Consider the following 8529-nt stretch of genomic DNA (forward strand, 5'->3'; position numbering starts at 1 on the left):
CAGTCTAACCTGCTCTATTTAAAAAGTTTTATTTTTTAACATAAAAATGAATTTCCTTTCTCTCTGCCCCACCCCACCCGCATTGGTAAAAGGGAGGGGGAAAACAAAACCCTTGTTACAAATCTTCCCAGTCTCATTCGCACTGCCCCCCCCCATCCCCACTCCCCCAGTGTATCGGGAGGAGGGTATCATGTTTTTCATTGGTTCCCTGGAATCATGGTTGGTCATTGTGCTGCTCAGAGTTCTCAAATCTTTTAAAGTTGATGACCTTTACGATGTGGTGGTTATTATATAAATGGTTCTGATTCTGCTTCCATCCCTCTGCATCAGCTTATACAAGTCTAAGTTTCTATGAAACCACATCATTTCTTATGGCACAGTAGTGTTCCACTGCATTCATATGCCATAAATTGGATAACCATTCCAAGTTGGGGGACACTCGCAGTTCTTTCCCACCACAAAAAGAGCCGATTACATACATACACACACACATATACACATACTCACACAGAGACACAGATACATATATGTTTATAAGTATATATAAATTAATATATGAATATATTTCATACAAATGAATCATTTTCCACTTTATTTGATCTCTGTAGGGGGGACAAACCTACTAGTAGTATTTTAGAGGAAAAGGGGTTACACAGCTCAGTGGCTCTGGGGGCACAGTTCCAAGTTACGTTCTAGAACAAGTGGACTAATTTGCACCTCTTCCAACAGTATATTTGTGTACCTGGTTTCCTTCTAGCCTTTCTAATATCCTTGATTTTCATTTCTTCCAACTTTGCTATTCTGATGGGTGTGAGTTAGAACATCAGACCAACTTCCTCATTCTACAGTTAGGGAAAATGAGAGCTAAGCAAAGGAAATGACTTATCCAAGGTCACACAAATAGCAAGGATCAGAGGCAAAATTTGAACCAAGGCCTTTTGGCTGCATCATGTGGCGCTTGCTATGTAGATGGTTATCATCCTGGTTTTTCTTGTTTTATTACTGCTATGATTCTTGGTTTTCTTTCTTTTTTAAGTGTGGTTCAAGTCAAAATGGTTTGGGGGCAAGTTGCTCCTATACCCTGTGTCTTTATGGTCAATATTTGGCAGACAATCACACAGGTAGATAAAGTACCTATTGTGTGCTTTCTCTAGCTGGGTAAAAGTATTAGGATGTCAGCTTATCTTCTGTGGGCACATGAGCAAGGCATTGTCAAGACAGGACTAGTAGTAGAAAGGACGATGGGGAAGACAGGGGCCTTGTGCCATCTCCACTTGGTTTTAATGATAACGGTGATATGGTAAGAATTCACAACGGACCTAGGACAACATCTAGTTCAAACCCTTCATCTTATACATATGGAAACCAAGGCCCAGGGAGGCTGAGTAATTTGCCCAGGGTCACACAAGTAGTAGGCATTGAACCTGGGTCCTCTAACTCCAACATGCTTTCTACTATTTCATTATGCTAGCCTGTCATATAAATCAATCAACAAGAATTATTAAGCCCCAACTCTATGCCAGGCACAATTCTAGGCACAACAGATTAAAAATACAAAGAATGAAACAATCCCTAATAAATACTGTCCTGGATTGTAATTCTTTTTCCACAAAATATCAGGACTACAAAGCAATTTTGAAATCATTAAAAAAAAAAGTCCTCTTCATTTTATAAATGAGGAAACCAAAACCCAGATGGCTTCAGTTGCATAGCCAGGGCCAAATGGTAGGGCTGGGATTTGAACCCAAGTCTGAAGACAATAAACCCAGGGCTATTTCTGCTCCCCATTGCTGTCTACACGTATTCTCTTGGGACTTGGGTAGCTTTAGAACATTACCTTGCTCCTTGGAACTGCTAGACTGATTGAATTTTGAACAAATCAGAGAACCATCCCCAAAGTGAGTGAGTGAGTAAGCTCCTCACTCATCCCTGGCATGGTACATTCTCCCATTTAGTCCCTCTGCCATTTTCCTTCTTCTGTCTATTCAGAGGGGCATTTGGAGCTCAACACTGCCCCTCCCTTCCATCACTTTATTCTGTGTTCTAAGCAAAAGTCCAATGCTCCTCTTGTGCAGAGGAAAAAGGGTTTCTGAACACCCTGGGAGACTATTCACTTCAACCTCCTCTTCGAAATCCCATCCAGTAGCCCTCCTGTCCCTTCCCCCCACCTCCTTCTGCAGGGTTGGAGAAATAGGCTTCTCCCTCTCCCTCCCACCCCCTTTACCCAAGCCACCATTATCCAGTGCTCCAGGGCCTCAGCAGTCACTGGAGGCCCTTCTCTCCCTGGACTGTTTACACAGCTGTGGTACTAAGGACCACTCATTTCTTCCTCCCTCTGCACCCGGGGAGTTAATATATGTACACTTCCGGCTCCACCCCCACTCCCCCCACCTCCCCTCTCTTCCCCCCAACCCTTAGCCCCAGTGGTAAAGCTGAATCCAATCAGGGCTTATCTACATAGTCTGGGCAACGATTAGGGTATTTTCTTCAGCAAAGCATGTGGAAAAGTGCATGGCTGTTTGTGGCAGGGTGTCAGAAGTGAGTAGGGAAGAGGGGCCTCTTCGGAAAATTCTAGTTCACAGCTGTTTCCCACCCTGGGAGCCACAAAAGTTTCATGGTCATCCAGTTCCAAACCTTTGTTTCTTCAAATCGCTATGCAAGATTTGAAAAAAAATAAGGGTCTCGTACTTGCATGTCTGAGCCTCAGCAACCTTGCTCAACTCTGAATCCAAGTGGATATGTGTAGGAATCTCACGGATTCTTCAGGGATCATCATTTGAGAGCTGGAACGGGACTTGGAGGCCATGGGATCCAACCTTCCCATTTTACAGATGAGAAAAATGGGGCCGAAGGGGTTGAGCAAATTATCGAGGGTCACATGGCTAGTAAGCGTCTGACAGTGGAATTGGAACTCCGATTTTCCTGACTCCAAATTCAGTGCCTTTGCCACTAAACCATGTTGCCTTTCATGCAGAATCACAGAACTGGGATGTCAGAGACCATCTAATTCAACTTGTCCAATTTAACAATAATAGCTAACATTTATATCATATTTTAAGGCTTTAAAAAATGCTTTTATTTTATCTCAGACGTTATCTCATTTGGTTCTCCCAACAATCCCGGTGAGGTAAGTGCTAGTGTTATCTGTTTTACAGATGAGGGAACTGAGGCACAGAGAAGCTAAATGATTTGCCCAGAGCCACACAAATAGTAAGTCAAGGTTTGAATGTAGGATATTTCCTGACTCTAATTACAATACTTTTAAATGCTGTGCTACCCTATTTACATCCCACTTTGCAGATGAGAAAACTGAGGCTCAGGGAAGTGATTTCCCCAAGGTTACACAGCACTAGTAATAAGTGAGTGAGGAGGAATTTGAATCCAGGTTATACAGTCATAGACTGAGGGCTGGAAATGCAATTTGTTCTTTCTAAAAGTGAGGAAACTGAGGGCCAAGGAGATGAACTGACTTGTCTAAGGTTAAAAAGATCGGGCTTTAGAATGCAGGTCTCCTGAACGCAAAGCCAGGGATCTTTTACAAATTCGTTTTCTGGTCTTTTCTCTGCCTAACACAATAATGCCTCTTCCCTCCCCTTCTCCTAAATCAAAAGTTTCCTTCCAAAGTACTTTACAAATGCTGCCAAAGGAAAAGTAGCTGAAGCTTGGACGCCCAATTCACAGCATCCATCTGAAAGGCTTCCTGGTACCCAAGGTTTGCCAGTGCAAGGGCATCACTCGGATAATGCAATTCAGATGGAGGATGGAGGGCCAGAAAATCATCTGGAAGACCTCAATGGAATAAGAATTGGCCAAAATAAATAATCTGACGCAAAGACCCAGGGTGTATTGCAGGCGCAGAGGGCATGATGAACAGACTCTATAAAAGGAAAAACATCCAAGTGGATGGCTACATATGTTCGACAAAAAGGAACAGGAAAGCAGCCATGGAGGGAAGACGCCCGAAATGTCATAAACTAAGCAGAGGTGGTATTCCTTGACTCAGACACAAGCAAATGTAAGGAAAATGTGTTATGGGCCCTGGGGAGGTCTTAAGCAAACAGAAAGCATTTGACACTGTCTTTGTGTGCCCAGTCTTAGTACAGTGTCTGGCACCTAGCTGGCATTTAATAAATGGCTGTTTGCTGGCTTTTTTTCCCCAAAATGTCACAAAAAACAAATTAGAGGCAGATACCAAGATAACCCAACCTACTTGCCTTGCTAAGATGCTGGATATGGATAGAGATGGAAGGAATCTTAGGGATCAGACACAGTCTAATCTCCTAATTTTACAGAGGAGGAAACTGAGGTGCTGAGAAGGGATGGGATTGTGGTCAAGACTGAATGAGCTAACAGAAGGAAGTACTACAAGGCAGTAAGAGTATTAATAATTAGTGGTTAGGATCTGTGATATCACCAGCATAGGAAACCCCCTCAATCAAGGCAGAGAGCAATCCTTCAAAGACCCAGTCACTACCTGCCTGGGAGGAAGGGGTGGAGCTATGACCCGAAGTCCAGAGCGGTTAAGTGACTTCCCTTGGGCCACAAAGCTAATAAGTGTCAGAGGAGCTGTAACAACCGTCTTCGGGGCTCCAAGCCCAGGCCTCTGGGCAATACCCCTAGGCTTCCTCTCTTTGGTTGGACTGCTGGTTTTATTAGGCTATAATGTGGAAGCAGTGTGGCTTAGTGCATCCAGATCTTGCCTGAAAGCAGAAAGTCCTAGATTCAAATCCTACTTTTTAGTGACCCAGTCAAGAGACAGACAGAGAGAAGGAAGGAAGGAGAAAGACAGACAGACAGACATAGACATACATGAAATCCCAGGTGAGTATCTAAAAAAGGCAAGGAGAAAAAGGGAGGAAGAAACAAATAATAAAACAAATCATATATTATACATGATTGGAAATAATTAAAATACATAATTAGTAACAAAATGATATTTGCTATAGCTATACACAGGGTTAGAAACGGGGTTAGAACATTAACGACAGATTCTGCAGGCTGGGAAATCAGTCGATTGAAATGGGAAAGTAAAACGGATATAAGCCCCTTTTTTTGAGGCAATAGGGGTTAAATGACTTGCCCAAGGTCACACAGCTATTAAAAATCTGAGTCTGAATTTGAACTCAGGTCCAGATAAAAGAACTATTGAGCTGTCTGATGAAGTGAGTTTTCCAACATTGTGAGGAGAATGGGGGTGCCTTAATAGTAGGCTGGATGACTATATGTGTGTGGGGGGGGGCAGGGTGTTGGGTGTTAAAGATGATTACAGAGCTCAAGGAGGGGAGGTTGGAAGGGAGGTAGGTGGATATAATTCTGGGCTTGAAGTCAGGAACAACTGAGGGTGAATCCTGCACCACAGACACTTATTAGCTATGTGACCCTACCTCTCTGAGCCTCAGTTTCGTCAGCTGTAAAATGTAGATACCTCCCAGGGTTGTTGTGAGGATCAAGACAGTACTTGTAGAACTATTTGGCATAGCATACACACACACACAATGTAATATATATACAATATGATATATATATGTACACACACACACACCACATAATGCTAATGGCAACAGTTTAATTATAATACTACCATTAACAGTAGCCACAGCTAACATTTATGTGGTGCCTTACTTAAATTATTCTCATTTGATCCTCAGTTTCTTATTTGAGAGGGGTCACACAGCAAGAGACAGAATTGACCTCACTTCCTATGGCTGAGTTCCAGGGCTCATCCTGGTGGGCTTCAGCAGCTCAGCCTCCAGTCCCATCCAGAAGAAAGTGTCCTCTTCCTCCTCTAATATTCCTGGGGCAAGTTGTCTGGATCTCCCCTTTCCCCCAACATACCCTATGTCTTATAGTTTATACAACCTCAGAGTTAATCTAGTAGACTATGACCTTCATGAGGGCAGACAAGAAATCATTTTTTAGTTTTATGATTCTAGTGCCTTACGTATATATTTTGAGGTCCTATCATGGGACTTAACAGATATAGGGAATATTCTCAAGAGGTACCATGACACATGGGACATAAGGCACTGAAGTTGTTGTCAGGGTTCAAATCCTGACTCAGACACTCACAGGTCATGTAACCCTGGGCAAATTAGCAGAAAAACTACTCTCCCAAAGCCAAAAAGTAACTGCTTTTCCAGTAACGGCAGTAAAAGTGTTAGAGGTTAAGTGACTTGCCCAGGGTCACACATGGATGTGCCAAAGTTGGGGACTGAATGGAGGTTGTCTCCAATCCAAAGCTGGTCTGTTATCCATCACACCACACAGCCTTGTGTCTAGTAAGTACTGACTGGGTGGTTTCCCCCAAACCCTCCTATTTAAGGAGACAAAGGCCAATCACCATCTCAGAGTCTAAAGCTTGGACTCCTTTCTTCTAGACTTTCCCAGCTATCCCCTCCCCCTTTTCAGTATCCTTTTGAGTGTGGTCTTATCTCATCCTACAGTAAACTCCTTGAGGGCAGGAAATTGTCTCTTCCATTAGAATTTGTACTCCCAGAGTTTTGCAAAATAAAGATTGTTAACTCCCAGACTACTTGTTTGAAGTTGATTTTTCAGGTAAGGCAGTGTGGCAGAAACTGGACATAGACTAATGCCTCACAGCGTAAACAAGAATAAAGTTCAAATGGATACATGATCTAGGTATAAAGACTGATACTATAAACAAATTAGGGGAGATTTTATAGGTAAGGAAACTGAGACTAGAGAAGGAGTAGTGATGTAACTTGGAACTAGGATTCCAAGCCCATCATCCCTTGGACCACAATCTCATGAGGATTCAGCAGGGTCATCTATACAGGAGATTTGCTTTAGAAACAAAGTATTAAAGAGAGTAAAGGCTGGAGCTGTGAATTCTTTCTTATAGGGAATTCCCAGGTAAGAAAGCTGACCTACCAAGGGGGATTGGACTTTCACTGCCCTGTATCCTCTGAATGAGTTGCCAGGGACATTGAGAGGTTAAATGATGGGGCAGCTAGGTGGCACAGTGGATAGAGCACCAGCCCTAAAGTCAGGAGGACCTGAGTTCAGATCTGGCCTCACACACTTGACTTACTAGCTGTGTGACCTTGAGTAAGTCACTTAACTCCAATTACCTTGTCTTCCCCCCTCAAAACAAAACAAAAAATATTATCAAGGATCCAAAAGATCTTTCGCTTATTTATCATGTTAAAGATGAAGACTGATAAATTTTAAGATATTAATTTATTTTAAATAACAATACTAAACCCATCATATTAACATGAACAACATATTTTGTGACATATCCATATTTTCCAATAAAAAAATCAGTGAGAAGGGGCACTGTTTTTTGCAAATCTCTTTAGTATCTCGCAACAGATATTCAACGGAGAAGATGACTGGATTCTCCCCTGTTTCTTCATTCAATCTTTTGTGATATCTTTTGGTTAAAGGATATACAGAAAATCTAGCCTCACACAGATATGTAGTTGGAAGAGGGAGGTGTATTTAAATGGGCAATGATGTCCTTATACAATCATGAAAATAGATTTGACCTCACAGACCCTTCCTAAAAGGGTCTTAGGGAACCCCGGGGTCCACTGACCACACTTTGGAGAATCACCGTCCTGCCTCTCAAACAACTCAAAGTGAATACATAGGGAAACAAAATCACAAATACAGGTCATAATGCCACCAAGGGAAACTAAATACTTGTTGTCTAGAAGTTCCCCTGTGGGAATATACATTTTCCTTTCAGGACAATCCTTTTCTCTAAACCCAATCCGAAACCTGACAAGCCCAGGAGCCTGTCAGATCTGTCTTGATATACTCCATGTGCTTCTCCTTGGCCCCAGGGGACAAATGAGCAAAGCCTATATTAGTGTGTGCACAATTATGTCAGAGACCAGTTATACACCTGGGATGAAGATTCCTGAGGTTTGGACCAAGGCAGGGCAGGAGGTCAAGATCTGCCTTCCCTGAAAACCTTGGAACATTGATGGGGAAGGCAGGGAGGAAAGCTAGCTAGGTCTGGACTACTGCAATGACCTGAAAGCAGCTCAAAACAAGAAGAGGTCAGCTGCCCTGAAGGCACCGAGCCTGGAAAAATCAGCTCATGGGCAGAAAAAGAGATAGGGGCTAAAAAGCCCCCTCACACAGATCTGTGCCAAGACGTCTTGGAAAAAACCAGGGAAGTGCATCTTGGGGATTCTGGACTAAACCCTTAGAGATCGGCCAGTCTAGTAACACTACCCTGTCATAGAAGGGGAAAATGAGGTTCATAGGGTAATATCATAGATTTAGAAGGCACTGTAGAGGTCATTGTGTCTTCCCCCACCCCAACTGTGTAGATGAAAAAACTAAAATGGCTTGAACAGGGTCACACAACTACTATTTGGACCCAGGTCACCTTGACTACTAGTCCAATGCTTGCTTTATCTACTTGGGCAATTGATGGGGGAATAGAAACCAGAACGAAGGCCTGGGGTCCCTTGTTGATGACATCTGTTCAAAGTTTGCCACTGCTATACCAACTGGACAATGGACAAAGTTTTTCTTTTGGCCATTATCAAA

General features: G+C 42.8%; 1 protein-coding gene across 2 annotated transcripts in view; it reads right to left on the reverse strand.

The window, feature by feature from the left end:
- TCF7L1 (transcription factor 7 like 1) overlaps nt 1-8529 on the reverse strand; it is a 224833-nt gene that overhangs the window by 103697 nt on the left and 112607 nt on the right. The window lies entirely within an intron of this gene.

The sequence above is a fragment of the Notamacropus eugenii genome, chromosome 1 (assembly GCF_028372415.1).
Source record: "Notamacropus eugenii isolate mMacEug1 chromosome 1, mMacEug1.pri_v2, whole genome shotgun sequence".
In the NCBI taxonomy this organism is placed as follows: Eukaryota; Metazoa; Chordata; class Mammalia; order Diprotodontia; family Macropodidae; genus Notamacropus; species Notamacropus eugenii.